The sequence below is a fragment of the Pinus tabuliformis genome, chromosome 5_1, assembly GCF_031772625.1.
Source record: "Pinus tabuliformis cultivar Carrire ecotype Pingquan chromosome 5_1, CPIR1, whole genome shotgun sequence".
NCBI lineage: Eukaryota > Viridiplantae > Streptophyta > Pinopsida > Pinales > Pinaceae > Pinus > Pinus tabuliformis.
This window is the reverse complement of record NC_142305.1, coordinates 944,801,184-944,819,822: the sequence shown is the minus strand read 5'-3', so window position 1 is coordinate 944,819,822 and position 18,639 is coordinate 944,801,184. Positions and strand designations below refer to the sequence as shown.

Below are 18,639 nucleotides of genomic sequence, written 5' to 3'. Positions count from 1 at the left end.
GCATTTTTGGATTCAGAATGATGAGGACATGCACCCTGTACTTTTGCTAAGAATTTGGAGCAAAATTGGTCAGCCAAAAGGGTCAAAAACTACCAAAAAATCACCTTTCTGCCTCTTTTCTGGCCTGGTCGCTGCGCATTTGAGCAGTCTTGGGAGATTGCAATTTTGGAGGGTAAATGAAGCCCATTTTGAAAACCAAGGGCAGTTTTGGAAACTAGACAGGATAAGCTTTCCAATGAGATATCCTGGGCTAGATTTGGACATTGGGAACGCGGTCAAAATTCAGCTTGAAGAGGACGATGTGTGTTTGACCAGGGTCACTGCGCATTTACCAGGGTCACTGCATGTTTCTAGGGTCACCGCGCGTTTGACAGTTTTCCATAACTTTCACTGTTTCATTCCAGGTTGACTTTTATCTATGGGAAATTCAAGTTTTACCTATGTAATTGATCTAGATGATGTAATTATCAAGTTTTTACTTTTACCTAGGGTAGATACATTAGTTAGATGGCCTATGTGGCATGTAATGAATCAATGCTAGAGTGAGGGATGAGCCACTTTGACCACCCTACACTCTAGCTATCAGTTCAACCTTTCTTGCAATTGCTCCTCCACTCATGGATTCGACCTCTGATCCCTAGGATGAGTTGGTTGTTGGTCTATATTATGTATTTTCTCAGTCATTTTATAGGTTGGATTCAGAGGGATGCTTTACTAGTGATCAGAGACAATTGTATCAAATTTTGGCAATTTTCAATAGATGAGTTGTAGCTATTTTTCTGGGATACATGTGGTATGAATTTTTAGCATTGTTTCTTATTTGTGATCATTTGTATGAATGTTTTATCAGTTCATAAACCATTCCATGTCTGTTATATGGTAATTTATAAGTTGATAAGTAGAATACATGTTTTCTCATTCTTTGCTTTGGGTAATTTATCATACTTTGTCCATATTTCCTCAGTTTAGGAAGAATACATCTCTTATGATCTTCCTAACTCCTCATTAGTCTTAAACCATCTCATCAAATCACCTTTTAAGTGTTAAGCTTTATGCCTACCTTGCCCCTTTGAATGTCTGCAATCATGTCTTATTTGCCTTGACCTAGTTCCTCTGACCTAAAACACACATCCTTGTGACTACAAAACCAAAAATCAAATGAAACAACCCCTTGCACTTTACATCTAGCCCAAAACCCTAATCTATCCAACCCAATGTTGCATTAATCGTTATCGGGATAATATCGGCGCGAGGAAAAAATCGGAAAAAATCGTAATTATCGGGAAATAATCGGAAATAATTGGGAAAAAATCGTTTGGTACAAAAATATTCATTTTTTTTCAATTTTTTTAATATCTAAACCATCTACAACATAAAATAAATACATTGACACGTAAATATGATAAAAGAACTAATATATAAGATGTTTAATATCACTTCTAGTGCTAAAATCACACATAACATTGAATCATGTCCTCAATAGTAAGTCTTGACTCCTAAGTCCCAACTCAGCCTCAAAATATCAACAAAAAATATAATAATGTATCTCATCATGTCATAATGTCATATACAATAAAATGAAGAAAATAACTAAAGTCTAATCCTATCGATTTCCTTTGCCCCTCTTGCGAGAAAATGCCACAGCTTTCCCTTTCCCTCTAGATGTAGATGCTGGTGCTGGTGGAGTTGGCAGTGGAGTCTGCTGTGCTCTAGAAGCTAAAGAACTAGAAGTAGGAGCTATAGGAGGTAGACCACGTCCTCTACTGGTGGTAGGGGTAGCCCGGGCAGGTGGTGTCACCTGGAAACATTACAATCTCCCAATCCTGAAATCCTGAAAAACTGATAAGTCTGCTAGATTTTGAATGAAATCTAAAATTCTACTTTCTCCATATGAAATCCAATGAGGCCAGAACCACTCTCAAACATCCTGAGTCATTTCATAGTAATGTTAAAAATTTAAGTAAAAAGATGAGAATGAAGATTAAGGAGAATGTGATTTTTACTTGCCATGAATAGCATATCAATACTAGGGCCTAGACTTGATCATTAAGCTGCCCACTCAAAAATTATTTGTTTCTTTAAAAAAAATTGCATTTCGAACATTTAGCATCCCTTATAAAACCGCGCTGCCCCGACCCTCGGCGATAAATTCGGAAAAAATCACGATTTCTTCCAAAAAACGCATATATAAAAAAAACACGAGTATTACTTGCGATAATATCGGCTTCGGGAAAAAATCGGGATAAAGCGATAATATCGCGATTTTAACAACACTGATCCAACCCTCCTGGCTGTGATCCTTTGGAGAGAGCCCTCTTCGGCTTGGTAGGGCTAGCTACCAAGCTAAAAGATTGGTCTGTGGTTACCTCAGCTGGACTCTTCCTCAGCCTTGGAGATTCGGAGGAGTGATAACACTCACAGTGGAAGCACTTGATCATGGAGAGGTCTTTCTTCTTCCGCTTCTCCTGCTTTCCCTCAGATGCTAGGGACACATCCTCCTCCTCCTGCTTGACCTTGATCCCTTTGCTGCTGCTACCTGTCTTCGACTGCCATTTGATCTCTTCTTGGTGAAGAGCTGCCCACATCTTGTCCCAAAGTGGGAGAGTCCCTCTGCCCAGGATACTCTAGACAAACACTTCCAATCTTCTGAGACAACATTCAAGGCTGTCCTCACCATAAGTTCCCGATTCGGTGTCGCTCCTATAGCAGTCAACTGGTCTCGGATCTCATTCAGTCCTCCGAGGAAGGTGTCAATTGATTGACCCTTCTTCATCTGATACGACCTCATCTGGTTCTTGAGCAACATTCTTCTCTGCACAGAAGTATGCTGGTACAGGTTCTTGAGAGCCTCCCACATCTCAAGTGCCATTCCCTTCTCGGCTATATGTGGTACCACATGATCCTTGACCCCGTCAAGGATAATGCACTTGGCTCTCGCCATCGCCTCTTCGTACTTGTCGTTATCATTGGGGTTGACTGGGATAGCTATAACCTTCAAGGCGAAGTTCTTGAAACGATTCTTGTCAAGCACTGATAAGATTCTGGCCTTCTAGACTGTGAAGTTCGATGCTCCGTCCAGTCTATCCTGGTCTCTTACCCCGTGTAGTGCCACGACACTCCTCTACTTCCCTTCTGGAAGTTCTTTGTTCGACTCCTCTGAGTCTCTACTTCCCGTCTGGAAGTTCTCTTCTGGACTCCCTTTGAGTCTTGATTTCCCTCCTAGAAATCCTTCTGCCACTTGTCGACATGCCCCCTACTCTGATCGTCTTGTGCAACTGCACTGCTGATCGAGGTTCCTTGGCTAGAAACCCTTGGTAACAAATCCTTTGGCCCTGCTCTGTCAGGTACTGTTCTGACTACAGTACCTCACTAGCTCCACTCTAAAATATTCCTGCAGCCTTCTAGACCCCAACAACTGCCTGTCTGTGAACTGCATCAGTCCCTCTCTGCCTCACGCTAGCTTTATGTCACCCCGGATGGGTCTATGTCAGCCCTGGGATGCCCTATGTCAGCCCTTTGGCTCTCTGCGTCAGCAACGCTGGCCTCTCTGAGGCTCTGCGTAGTTCCCAGCTTCTTCTGCGTGGCTCTAGCTGGCTCTGTGCCACACTTCCTTGGCTTCTGCGTTGCTTGAAACAACTTCTGTCACCTCAGGACAACTGTTTTCTGTTGCTATTGCTTCGCTTCGCTGATGTCTTTTAGTCCTCCTGTGATCTGCAATCACACTCTGATACCATGTTGAAGTTTCTACGTTTACTTAGTTTAGAAACCCTTCATGCACTTTTTCTGATTTATTTCTACCTACTTGTTATTTTTCTTTAACAAGTTATTTACAAAGTAAATACTGAAAATAAACACCAGTGCATGCTCAACATATTACAAATCAACAACTAAAAGAAACAAGAACAAACACACCGCATGACACCATTATTTTTGGACCAATGTCCCTGGAAAAACCCAATGCGGAAAAACCGGTGCAGCTATCTGAGGGTTTTCTTATTAAGCAATATCAGAGTACAATCTGGGTGCTGAAACTGGCCTACCCAACAGAGAATTTCCTTAGCAGCTATACCTCACAATTTGAGAGAAATCTCCTGGCTAAAACCCCAAAAAATCCCTCAAGCAGCTCCTCAGCACAAACTGCTTTGCAACCCTAGCATTTGCCCAATTTGGACTGCGTCAGCCCCGCTCTGTCCCATGCTAGCCCTGCGTCAGCCTAGGAGGCCCTACGTCAGCGCTGGGAGCCTCTGCGTTAGCTGCGTTGGCCCCTCTGGTGCTCTACGCAGCACTTGCCTGCCTCTGCGTGGCCCTGCATGAGCCCTTGCTGGCTCTACGTCACCCTCCTTGGCTATTGCGCTGCTCTCTTGGCACAATCTCTGCCTTCTCTGTTTCTCTATACTCAATGCCCCTCAGTTGGTCTCCCGATCACTGATTCTATCTCTCTTAGCAAACCTCGCTTTAGAGAATAGAATGACTGATCATCTGGTGTGCTCTCCAAGTGACCCTCAAGCCTCCTCTTATACTTTTCCTGTTGACATCTCAACGACCGAGATTATGTCCCTAATCAACAACTAAGATTAAATCTGGGTTGATCCATGTATTTTGGACCACTCTAACACAGATTCATATTAATACACATTAATATTTTATTTTCCTTAAGTTTAGACCAGTGTTGTGAAAATCGCGATAAAATGAAAAAATCGCAATTTTTTCCCTCTGCCGATAAAATCGCGATAATTAAACGAAAAAATCGCCGGATTTTTTTTTTGCCGATTTTTATTGAAAAAATCGCGATTTTATGAAAAAATCGCGATAAAAACGAAAAAAATCGCGATAAAAACTTAAAAAATCGCCGGGGGTCACGACAGCATAGTTTTATAACGTTTTTTTGGGTTTTTTCATGCAATTTTTTTTTGAAAGAAACAAATAATTTTTGAGTGGGGCAGCTTAATGATCAAGTCTAGGCCCTAGTATGGATATGCTATTCATGGTAATGTTAAATTCTTAAAGTAAAAGTGACATTCTCCTTAATCTTCATTTTCATCCTTTTACTTAAATTTTTAACATTACCATGAAATGACTCAGGATGTTTGAGAGTGGTTCCAGCCTCATTGGATTTCATATGGAGAAAGTAGAATTTTAGATTTCATTTAAAATCCAGCAGACTTATTAGTTTTTCAGGATTTCAGGGTTGGGAGATTGTAACAATGTAATGTTTCCAGGTGACACCACCTACCCGGACTACCACTGCCACCAGTAGAGGACGTGGTCTACCTCCTATAGCTCCTACTTCTAGTTCTTCAGCTTCTAGAGCACATCAAACTCCACTACCATCTCCACCAGCACAGGCACCAGCATCTACATCTAGAGGAAAGGGAAAGCTGTGGCATTTTCACGCAAGAGGGGTAGAGGAAATCAATAGGATTAGACTTTCAATTTATTGTATATGACATTATGACATGATGAGATACATTATCATATTTCTTGTTGATATTTTTAGGCTGAGTTGGGACTCAGGAGTCAGGACTTACTATTCAAGACATGATTCAATGTTATGTGTGATTTTAGCGCTAGAAATGATATATATATATATATATATATATATATATTTTAAGACTAACCTAAGTACCAACGGGGATTTGAACCGGTGACCTATCGCAAGGAGTGCCTTAACAGCGGACCCATTCACTGTCAATCCAAAGCCCCGTGGGTGCGTTAGAAATGATATTAAACATCTTATATATTAGTTTTTTTATCATATTTATGTGTCAATGTATTTATTTTATGTTGTAGATGGTTTAGATATTAAAAAAATTGAAAAAAAATGAATTTTTTTGTACCAAACGATTTTTTCCCGATAATTCCTATTTTTTCCGATTTGTTCCCCGCACCGATTTAATCCCGATCACGATTTTCACAACATTGGTTTAGACCTAGGGACTCCATTAAAAGTATTAATTATTTTAATATTTCCTGATCTGTTTAGAATCTGCCCAAACCCTTTCTGGGTATTGGAGATCTCATGTGCCCCAACCTCTCCACCAAATTTCATGGCTAGAGCACATTCGATGCTACCCCAAATTAACAAGGACTACTGCAACAATTGATATCAATGAATGCATCTTAAAGACGGTGTACTGTGTAAAAAATACTCTACTGCCAATATATAAAAATTTGCAGTCCTAGTGGTAAAAAAAAATGCAGTTCTGGTGTAAAATTAAAAAAAAAAATACTCTGATATATAGGACAGAGGTAATACTTTGGGGAGTATGAAGGAAAGAGAGGAGGAAAGATTAATTAAGGCAATTGGAGCTAGATCAAATCTACAAAGGAAAAAGAAAGAAATCTAGGAGGAGGGAAACAAAGAAAAAGAAAAATAGATTAAGCAGAGGGGGTGGAAAACCGGATAAATGTGTGAGCTGATGGATGACTGAATTCCAAGGTTGGCTTAGCTTATAGTTGTCTTCCCTATTGAAGTTGTTTGGGTGTTTCTTGATCTCAAAATCCTCCCTAATGGTCAGAGAGTTATAAAAAGGTACAAAAGCTAGGATTTTAGATTGACCAAAGCAAATGAGGTGCTTGGTACTTAAAGAGTGCTCAACAATGCCAAACTTTGACAACCGGTGATGGTTGGTATCAACTATTTGTTCTTTGAGGTATTGGAGAATGTAACTAGTGTCGGTCTTCATAATTGTATTTGTCAAAAGAAAAGAAAAATAATTTTTTTATTAAAGAAAGATTGACTTATTAAAGCATGGGTTTCATGCTTGGGTCAATGGTCAAATAGGTCAAACCTCCATTGTAGGCTTCTAGGATTTTTCAGTGAAAGTCAAAGTTATTATGTAAGAGACTCTTCTTAGGGCTCATTGTGTCAAAGAAAGAAAATTATTTTATTGTCAAAATTAAGTATTATTCTTCCTTTATCAAGTCAATCCTATTTCCTTACAAGTCGGCCTATTCGTCAAGTCAAGTCAGCTTCAGATCAATTGACAAGTCGGCCTAATGTTAATACTCTAATTGTTATAAATACAAGAGCTATTCGACCTTTGAATATAAGATACAAGTGATCTGAAATTTGTATTAAAAGGAGCTAGTGCGAAGATGTCTAATTGTAGTCTTCAATGTCATAATAAAGGAATTAATATAGCAAAGGAAGAACAAATCTATGCCTCAAATATAAAGGCAATATATATATATATATATATATATATATATATAAGCAGGAGCTGAAATAGTGTAGGATGGAGAACTTTGACTGAGGACTGCAGAAGGAGGAAAGGGCTAACTTGATGGTTTGGAGTGAGAAAGGTATTTTGTCTATAGGGTCTTGGATTGTATCATTTTGACTTATTAGTGGAAGAGTTGGACTGGGTTTTCCCCTAGATAGGGTTTTTCCCCTGGCTCAGTGCCTACATATTGTGTCCCTTGTTTTGATCTTCATTTTTTGGCATTTGTCTTGATGAAAGGAACATAATAAATTGAAAGAAGAACTAATTAGAAGAAAAGAGTAATCACAAGAAAATGTCAAAGTCTAAGAGAAATCTACCTAAAGAACCCGTTGACCCTGCTGCCTACACCTACCTACAAGTCAGTGAGAAAAGCCTTCAACCCCACAAGGTGTGGTTGGTGGCAGGAAACTAAGAGAAGGGGATGTCACACTAATCCTGACTCTCTTTGTTTCAACTATCTCCTAAGTTAGCTAAGGGGGGTGGTCCCTAATGAAAATTTAAGTTAAAAAAGATGTGAGTTTCTAGGAGAATTGTTAGAGTGAAATAGATTATTTCTTTAAGATTTATAAGCAAAACTGATATGAGCAATAACCATAAATACATAAGATAATCATGAAATACATAAACAACTAGTGCCTTCAAAGTATTGCTCTTTAAGAAATGAAATTGTATTTGCCTAGAATGAAGTGAAATGCTTTCAAATGGAAAGCAAAAATAACCCTCAAAAGTGAAACAATAAATTGTTAGCACAAGATATTATAAATGCTTTCAAGATGAATAAGTCTACAAATCAAAGCATGGAAACGATCTTGCTCAAAATGATACAAAAAGAACTCAAATGTTAGACCAAGATGCAATTAAGTTGGCAACCCAAAATAATAGTACTTGAAAGTGAAATCAACCATACATGACAATATGCAATTAAACCAAAAGATAAGCCAATTTCCAAGTACAAGAAAATTAAACTTGTTGCAAAAGTAAAAGAGATTACAATGCTTGCATCCAAAGTGCCACTTGAAATAAGATTTGCATGTGAGACTTTAAACCATCAAGATATCAAGAAATTTAAGAACTTTGCAAACAAAGCAAATGTGATGGAATGAATTTTTGGTTTATTTTATTAATTAGTGCTAAGGCAAAGTTACAATTGAATTCTAGTCCTCAGAATTCATTCTCACCCAAATATTTGGATCTCACAATGAGGAGTCAATAGAGGTAGAGGGTGCCTAAAAGTCTATTCAACCAACTTAAGTTGGAGGTAAGTTTTAGTGAGGCTTGGGGCCTTCTTATACTAAAATGCCTAAATGAAGTGCAAATTGTGTTAATTCCTTAAATTAAACTAATGCTTCATGTAAATACTTCAAAGAAAATAATTTGCAAAACTTGAGAGCGTATGCATGTGCCAATTTAAATACAAGATTAGTAAAATTTTGCATGTGAAGCATGCATAATATGAAATTAAAAGCTAGAAAACTAAGAAAAACTAAAAGCATGATTAGGCCAACCACCAGAATCCCTCCTCTAAATGAGGAAGGGGATGCCATGAGAAAAATTCCAAGCTCCCTCCAATAATTTTTTTTATTATCTTTTATTAGCACTTTAAAATGAGTAAAAATGCCTCAAAGAGGGCAGCCCACTATACGAGAGAGATATTTACAAAGATGAGACTAACAAAGCTAGACTCTTTCCTCAAAAAATATAGCAACAACAAACTTGAAGATGGAAAAAACTCTCCAAAAGAGATTCACAAGGCTCAAAAGAACCACGGCTTCTATGAGTTTGCAGCAATCTCCCAAGTGCTTATGGCCTCCCTAGAAATCAGTGTTTGGATAGCATGAAGGGTCCTGCATACACACGATGAGTAGTTTTCCAAGCTTTTCCTGAAGCTCCTTGCTGCCCAATGCTCAAGCCTATTGGCTGCAAAACACAAAAAATACCAATTTTTAGTGTAAAATTAGGAAAAAGAAACCAAATCTAAATTTAGAATTTAATTTGCTAAGTACTAGCTCAAGTAATGAGAGTGAACCCCATACCTGTCTAGCTTTAGAAATGACTCTTGAATAAGAGATATAACTTTAAAAGAATTATAATCAAAGAAGTATTTTTTGAACTTAAATGGATGACCAAGTAGATATGGACTAAGAAAACTCCCTTTTTCTCTTCGTTGGATGGAAAACTTGGAGCGAAAAATCGCTGAGTCTTGGATTGCTGTGACATTAGGTGAGTTGATCTAATTGAGATTTTTCACACTTCCAGATGGATCCCTGCACACAATGCAAAAAATCTTTCCTATACACTTGAACATGTATTAGTTTGCACAAGATTAGAGCAATATAATGAATAAGATAAACCAAGCATTCCTCCTAAAATGAATTGGCAAGCTTATCCTTAGAAGACTACTCTAAATTAATGATATGTGTAAGATAACTTGCATACATCAATCCAAGCAAGATGGCAAGCATGAACTAATATTAATTCAACATGTGAAAGAAATTAAACACAATAACAGTAGTATGAAAGGACATCACGTCATAATGCCAAAAAAACACCAGCCAGATAGCCCCAAAGCTTTGATTGTATTAAGAAAGTATGCAAGTACAAAATGACAGAGTTTCATCAAGCCTAATAGCTTATTACATGATATTATATGAGAGCCCATGGCTCTATTATATAGAGAGTTGGGAGCAAATCCCAATGGAGAATGGCAATGACAAATGGCATTGGAGCCAATCCCAATGTAGAAGTGTTTAAACAAGTGGCATGAGGTGACAATTCCAAAGAGAAATTCGAATTTGTTGAATGGAGCTCCAATGCCAAGTGTAAAAATCGAATTCTGGCAAGTGGATATCATTTTTTTCTTCCTTATGTGCCAAATTCGAATTTTATGATGGAATGACAAGTGTATAACCCATGTGGGGAAAATTTCCCACAAAAATCTCCACTAAATATTCTCCCAAATCCTCTCAAAAGTGCATTAACTTCACAAATTCGAATTTCCAAGTAAGCAAATTTCTCATTTAATGCCAGAAATTTGATTTTATTTGAGCACATGTCCTTTTCTTGATTTTAGGAGTCTACATTACTTTGGGATTTCACTTAAACTCCCCCATAATTTTCCACCTTATTTCCACAACATTTAGCATTTGTGGATATTTATTTTTCTCCATTTATTTAATTTCTGGCTTAATGATGTTATGCTCACTTGACCTTGAAAAGAGCAAATGGATACCAGGGAGAGGCTTCTTCCAAGATTAGCAAGAGATCTACAAGAAGCAAGCTTTAAGTAGAAATCCTTGCAAAAAATGAAATAAGTGGAATCGCTACTTGAACAAGAATCTAATTATAAAATCCAACATGCAAAAAACCAAAAGTTAGTTGTATTTCCAAGGTACATGAAGACTTGTCTCCGGCAACGACGCCAAAATTGTTGATTCTGCCACATACACCTACTTACAAGTCAGTGAAAAAAGCCTTCAACCCCACAAGGTGTGGTTGTTGGCAAGGAACTAAGAGAAGGGGCTGTCACACTAATCCTAACTCTTTCTGTTTGAACTATCTCCTAGGTTAGCTAAGGGGGGTGGTCCCTAATGAAAATTAAAGTTAAAAAAGATGCGAGTTTCTAGGAGAATTGTTAGAGTTAAATAGATTATTTCTTTAAAATTTATAAGCAAAACTGATATGAGCAATAACCATAAATACATAAGATAAGCATGAAATACATAAACAACCAGTGCCTTCAAAGTATTGCTCTTTAAGAAATGAAATTGTATTTGCTTAAAATGAAGTGAAATGCTTTCAAATGGAAACCCAAAATAACCTTGAAAAGTGAAACAATAAATTGTTAGCACATGATATTATAAATGCCTTCAAGGTGAATAAGTCTACAAGTCAAAGCATGGAAACTATTTTGCTCAAAATGATAGAAAAATAACTCAAATGTTAGACCAGGATGCAATTAAGTTTGCAACCCAAAATAATAGTATTTGAAAATGAAATCAACCATTCATGACAATATGCAATTAAACCAAAAGATAAGCCAACTTCCAAGTACAAGAAAATTAAATTTGTTGCAAAATTAAAAGAGATTACAATGCTTGCATTCAAAGTGCCTCTTGAAATAAGATTCTCATGTGAGACTTTAAACCATCAAGATAGCAAGAAATTTAAGAACTTTGCAAACAAAGAAAATGTGATGGAATGAGTTTTTGGTTTATTTTATTAATTAGTGCTAAGGCAAAGTTACAATTGAACTCTAGTCCTCAGAATTCATCATCGCCCAAATATTTGGATCTCACAATTAGGAGTCAATAGAGGTAGAGGGTCCCTAAAAGTCTATTCAACCAACTTAAGTTGGAGGTTGGTTTTAGTGAGGCTTGGGGCCTTCCTATACTAAAATGCCTAAATGAAGTGCAAATTGTATTAATTCCCCAAATTAAACTAATGCTTCATGCAAATGCTTCAAAAAGAATTAGTTTGCAAAATTTGAGAGCGTATGCATGTGGGAATTTAAATACAAGATTAGTAAAATTTTGCATGTGGAGTGAAATGTGTTGATTTTACGCATGCATAATATGAAATTAAAAGCTAGAAAGCTAAGAAAAACTATAAGCAAGATTAGGCCATCCACCAGAATCCCTCTTCTAAATGAGGAAGGGGGGTGCCATGGGAAAAATCCCAAGCTCCGAAATATAAAGCTAGAAAGCTAAGAAAAACTAAAAGCAAGATTAGGCCATCCACCAGAATCCCTCCTCTAAATGAGGAAGGGGGATGCCATGGGAAAAATCCCAAGCTCCCTCCAACAATTCTTTTATTATCTTTTATTAGCGCTTTAAAGCGGATAAAAATGCCTCTAAGAGGGGAGCCCACAATACGAGAGAGATCTTTACAAATATGAGACTTTAACAAAGATAGACTCTCCCCAAAAAATATAGCAAAAACAAACTTGAAGATGGAAAAAAGTCTCCAAAAGAGATTCACAAGGCTCAAAAGGCCCACGGCCTCGATGAGTTTACAACTCTCTCCCAAGTGCTTATGGCCTCCCTAGAAATCAGTCTTTAGATAACGTGAGGGGGTCCTTCATACACACGAGTGAGTAGTTTTCCAAAGTTTCTCCTCAAGTTCCTTGCTACCCAATGCTCAAGCCTATGGGTTGCAAAACACAAAAAATACCAATTGTCAGTGTGAAATTAGGAAAAAGAAACCAAAATTAAACTTAGAATTTAATTTACAAAGTATTAGCTCAAGTAATGGGAGTGAACCCCATACTTGCCTAGCTTTAGAAATGACTCTTGAATAGGAGATATAACTTTGAAAGAACTAGAATCAAAGAAGTATTTTTTGAATTTAAATGGATGACCAAGTAGCTATAGACTAAGAAAACTCCCTTTTTCTCTTCGTTGGATGGAAAGCTTGGAGCGAGAAAATGGCTGAGTCTTGGATTGTTGTGATTCTAAAAGTGAGTTGATCTAATTGATATTTCTCCCACTTCCAGATGGATTCTTGCACACAATACAAAAGATCTTTCCTACACACTTGAACACGTATTAGTTTGCACAAGATTAGAGCAATATAATGAATAAGATAAATCAAACATTCCTCCTAAATTGAATTGACAAGCTTATCCCTAGAAGACTACTCTAAATCAATGATATGTGTAAGATAGCTTGCACACATCAATCCAAGGAAGATGAAAAGCATAAACTAATATTAATTCAACATGCGAAAAAAATTAAACACAATAGCAGTAGTATGAATGGACATCATCTCATAATGCCAAGAGAACACTAGTGAGATAGCCCCATGTTCTAGGGCCAAACTCCATGTGGGTCAACTTATTTATGGTAGGTGATATTTAATTGGATCCCTTTCGTCAAGAGGTGTAGGATTGATCCAAAGATCATCCAATTCCGACATGTATTTATGGAGATATGAATTTATTTAGATTATGGTTTTATTATCTAGCCAACCAGCTCTTATGTAGGCTCAAGAAGCCCAAACGTCACGCCTATTCATCACTTACATTTTAGTATAAATTGGCAAGGATTTGAAGTCATTTCACACACAAAAAAAAATAAAAATTCTTGAGTGATCTCTTCCTCTCCACATCTTGGGTTTTTGGATAAGGAAGGAGACACCAAGAATAATATGCTGGCCTTATGATGATGCCCTACCAACGCAGTCATGAAGATCTATCACGCTGATCATGGAGATGCATAAGCGCAGCTAATGGAAGAAGTTTCAACGCTGTAGAGTCTTACCCTCATCGCAGTAAATGGAACAACAATGGAGACACTTGCATATAAGAAGCAAGGCACATACGCTGTCATTCATAGAAGACATATACGCACAGCAAATACATCTATACGCTGTCCAGTTCAAGCACGTATGAACGCAGTCATGGACCACACAATTAATATGCTGTTCATTGAGACCTAGCCGCAGATCTAAGGACCTACACACAACAAATATTACACAGTCTTAATGTTACCCTAACACGCAACAAATATTACACGATGTATGCAGCAAATATACGCCGGTCATACGCAGAGATGGAATGCGTTACAATTCGCAGCAATACAGTGAACACTCCGTCGCTGGTCAATAAAATGTGTATATACGCTGGAGGCATATAATATACGCAACAATGATACGCTCTTCATAATAAAAGAGATATGCTGAACAGATCTTGCCCTAATTATACAGAGATCCTTACACGCAGTTAGATTATGGAAGACATTACGCTGTAATGAACATTATGCTGTAATGGGAGAAAATTCATACGCTGTAATGAATTCATCTAGCCGCTGTTATGGGAGACAATTCATATGCTGAAATGGGTACATCTAGCCACAGATCATGGAGACTGTAATACGCATTTCATGAATGTAATACGTTGTTCTAATGAAAGTGATACACTGTTCTAAATAGATGTGATACACTTCGTTGTTCTAAGTGAATGTGATGCGCTGCTCTACGTGGATGTTATACGCTAACTATAGCCTAGCTGCTTGCTATGGCTTGCAACAAAAGGGTATTATGAGCAACATGATGAGCTGCATAATGGGCAGTATTATGAGTAGCATGATGAGCTGCATAATGGGCAGTAGTATAAGCAGCATGATGCATGAGTAAGCAGCTAAGGCTGATATCAACAGAGGCAGCAACATGGTGAGCAGCATTATGAGATCATGTGCAAGGGTACATTAGCAGGGCCAGCAACATGATGATGATGCTCATTAGTTTGAGCAACATTATGATGGATAAGATCATGGACATGGACAACAGCATGGTGCAGTATGCAGTGATGCAACTAGAGGACCAGATGCAGCACGATGATAGGTATCAGTTGAAGCAGAATGTCTTTGATCTATGCTTAGATCTAGACAAGTCAAAGTGTTGACTTCTGTTGTAAATGTACTATCTCTCTCTCTCTCTTTCTCTGTTGAACTTTGAAGATAAAAGAAGATTTGATCAAAGGGTTTCCCCACACATTGTGGGGTTTGTCCTTGGCTTGCGCCACATCTTGTGTCCTCTTGTCTTGGCTTGTCTTCTGCAATTTATATTTATGTTCTATCTGCATTTTACTTTATGCTGATGCGATTGCTAATATGGAAAAGAATCAAATAAATTGCTCTAGCATAGAACATACCAAAAATTAACATGGTATCAGAGTTGAGGTGAAGACAATGCCCAAGCAAGAGTGAAAGAGCAATCACCGAAGACAGTTGGGACAAGACAGAAGAATCAATGGGTTCCTCATAATTCACCTAGTGTGAATTTGAAGTAGAGAATGTTATCAGAATGACGCAGCGGAAGTTTCTGATGGCATACCTAAAGATCACTTCATTGGGAAGTTCGGATCTAAGGGCGGATGGAAAGGTAGATGTCTTGGTTATGAGTTCGGCCCTTATGCGAGGGAGTGTCCGAATGACAGAGATGCAGGTCATCAAAGACACGGCCGACTCTTCAAGGAAGCAAGGAACCCCAGGTAAGAAGAATCAAATATTGTTTCTGATAAAGAAGTGTTATCTTGTATTGGCCCTCTCCTTTAGATTCTTTGGGAATTTGGCATATTGATTGAAGTGCTTCAAGGCACTTCATTGTGGAAACAATTGTGGGATTACACTTGGAGCCAATGCCACCTATCCTGAAAAGGGAATGGAAGTCAAAGGTTTTATGGTGGCATACGTCAATGGAAAGGTACGTGTTTGAAAATTGAATTTTCGAAGATGTTTTTGAGTTCAGGGTTGTATCAAGTTGCAGGAAGTCCACTAGGGACCATGTCCATTGACACAGCACCGGAGTTCTGTGAGTCAGATGGTGACAGAGATGCCTGAATTCAAAAAGAGCATGTAGGTACATGTCTGAGATGTATCGAAGGAAAATCTTACAAGGGGACCATTCCCCCTCATGTAGCAGGTCCACAGGTTTGGAACAACCCGTGGAGTTTGAGATTGATGATCAGGAATCTCACGTATGCTGGTGGAAGAAAGCCCTCTATGGCGTGAAGCAAGACACCCCGAGCATAGTATGAGAGGATCTACAGCTGTCTGATGAAGCTAAGATTCACTAGGAGTGAAATCTATCCAAACCATCCGAAGGTTGTGGATGACAGACCTCTCATACCGACACCTATGTCTGATAGGTGCAGACCCTCTCATTTGTAGAAGACAGAGGGAGTTGGATTCCGAATGTGGAAAGATAAACTGCTAGCCTGTGACTACCTCGAAGATCTTAACTTTCAGAGGTTATATGGTAGTGATGTCGGACTTGATTTGGGAATGCCTCTGAGTTTCATAAACTCATTCGCATTGATGTTCTTGGTGAACCTCCGTTCGAACATATGTTTTGTAGTTAGCATGTTGAGCTCATATTTGGTTGAGCCTCACTGGATTGGTGCCCAGAATCTTCTGAGACATCTTCAGGGCACAATCTCTCATGTACTGAGATACATTGTCGGAAAGATGAAATTGCATTATTATTCGAATGCTGAATGGGTAGGCAGTGTGGAGGATCACTAGAGCACTTTTCAGTGCTGGTTCTCTTTGGATTCTGCTTCGATGCAGGAAGCAGAAGTCAGTCGCTATAAGCACCGCCAAGACCGAATACATGGCTACGAGTATGATCTCGTATGAAGCTGCATGGTTGCGGAAGCTCTTAAGTGAGCTGTTTTCCTCTGTGACAACCAGAGGTGGGATTCGATTATTGAGGAATCCCGTATTCAACAATTGCTCTAGCAGACAGACATCAAATACTGCCTTATCTGGATATGGTAAGTCGATGAGCAAGGAGGCTCCATCGCACTGAGATGATGTACAGGTCAGAGCCCCGGGGAAAGATCAAATTTGTGATTTTCCTGAACGACTTGGAGTCGTCAAGAGACCCTTGTACAAGGGTCCTGCATATTGCATACATTGAGCTCTGGGAGCTCTGGGGGCTTGCAGTTCTTACTAGAGTAACATACGACCATAGGGTGAGTCACCCTCCCCTAGTGGTGCACACTGGAACAAGATGATTCGCTCTCTTGTGGAACAAGATGATTCGCTCTCCCCTGTGGCCTGGATTGATGTGTTCTCCATGGCGATTGTAGCAGGATTGATGTGTTCTCCTGTGAGGCCTGGATTGATGTGTTCTGCGATTGTAGTAGGATTGATGTGTTCTCTTGTGAGGCCTGGATCGATATGTTCTCCATGGAGATTGTAGCAGGATTGATGTGTTCTCCTGTGAGGACAGGATTGATTAGTTTTCCTGTCGAGGCATCCTACCCATGCAGTCTGGGACTCATGGGAAGTACCTCTCATCTGATCATTGAGCAGGGAAATGAAGTTAGGGACCATAGTAGTACCAATGGACGCATCGTTGTATCTACCGTACTCCCTACGCTAGGATGACCTCCATTGATCTGGGATCAACGATACTGGTCTGGGACCAGTGGTAGGAGTTGTACCATATTATGACGCTGACTTCGGGTCGGTTGAGACTGCTCTAGGACCAGTGGTACATACTTTGAGACTGACTTCGTGTCAGTGTAGGACTGGTCTGGGACCAGTGAGAGTGGTACATACTATGACGCTGACTTCGAGTCGGTTGAGACTGTTCTGGGACCAGTGGTACACTCTCTGAGCCTGCGATACTGATCTGGGACCAGTGGTAGGAGTTGTACCATACTATGACGCTGACTTCGGGTCGGTTGAGACTGGTCTGGGACCAGTGGTATATACTCTGAGGCTGACTTTGTGTCAGTGCATGACTGGTTTGGGACCAGTGAGAGTGGTACATACTATGACGCTGACTTCGGGTCAGTTGAGACTGTTCTGGGACCAGTGGTACACTCTCTGAGCCTGCGATACTGGTTTGGGACCAGTGGTGGGAGTTATACCTTAATATGACGCTGACTTCGGGTCAGCGGAGACTGGTCTGGGACCAGTGGTACATACTCTGAGACTAACTTTGTGTCAGTGTAGAACTGGTCTGGGACCAGTGAGAGGTACATACTATGACGCTGAATTTGGGTCGGTTGAGACTGGTCTGGACCAGTGGTACGCACTCTGAGACTGACTTCGGGTCAGTAGAGAATGGTGTGAGACATTCTCGATCACTTCTTCTTCTTCATAGTTCAACAGAGCTAAGTTGAGTAGAGCAAGCAGAGCCAGCACAGCTGAGCAGAGCAGTGCAGGGCACTAATGGCAGAGATAGTACAACCGGGCATATGGATCAGCGGATGGAGTTCTCCCTAGTTGAGAGGGAGTGTTAAATTGGCAACTAGGGCCAAACTCCATGTGGGTCAGCTTATTTATGGCAGCTGGTATTTTTATTGGATCCCTCTCATTGAGAGGTGTAGGATTGATCCAAAGATCATCCAATTGCGACATGTATTTATATGGAGATATGAATTTATTTAGATTATGGTTTTATTATCTAGCTGACTAGCTCTTACGTAGGCTCAAGAAGCCCAAACATCACGCCTATTCATCACTTACGTTTTAGTATAAATTGGCAAGGACTTGAAGTCATTTCACACACAAAAAAAAATAAATTTTTTTGAGTGATCTCCTCCTCTTCACGTCTTGGGTTTTTGGAGAAGGAGGGAGACACCAAGAATAATACGCTGGCCTTATGATGATGTCCTACCAACGTAGTCATGAAGATCTATCACGTTGATCATGGAGATGCATAAGTGCAGCTAATGGAAGAAGTTTCAATGTTGTAGAGTCTTACCCTCATCACAGTAAATGGAACAACAATGGAGACACTTGCATATAAGAAGCAAGGCACATACGCTGTCATTCATAGAAGACATATACGCATAGCAAATACATCTATACGCTGTCCAGTTCAAGCACGTATGAACGCAATATGCTGTTCATTGAGACCTAGCCGCAGATCTAAGGACCTAGACACAACAAATATTACA

At 39.3% G+C, this 18,639-nt stretch overlaps 1 protein-coding gene across 6 annotated transcripts in view; it reads left to right on the top strand.

The window, feature by feature from the left end:
* Window positions 1–18,639, top strand: part of LOC149167893 (Pentatricopeptide repeat (PPR-like) superfamily protein) — a 333,744-nt gene that overhangs the window by 230,635 nt on the left and 84,470 nt on the right. The window lies entirely within an intron of this gene.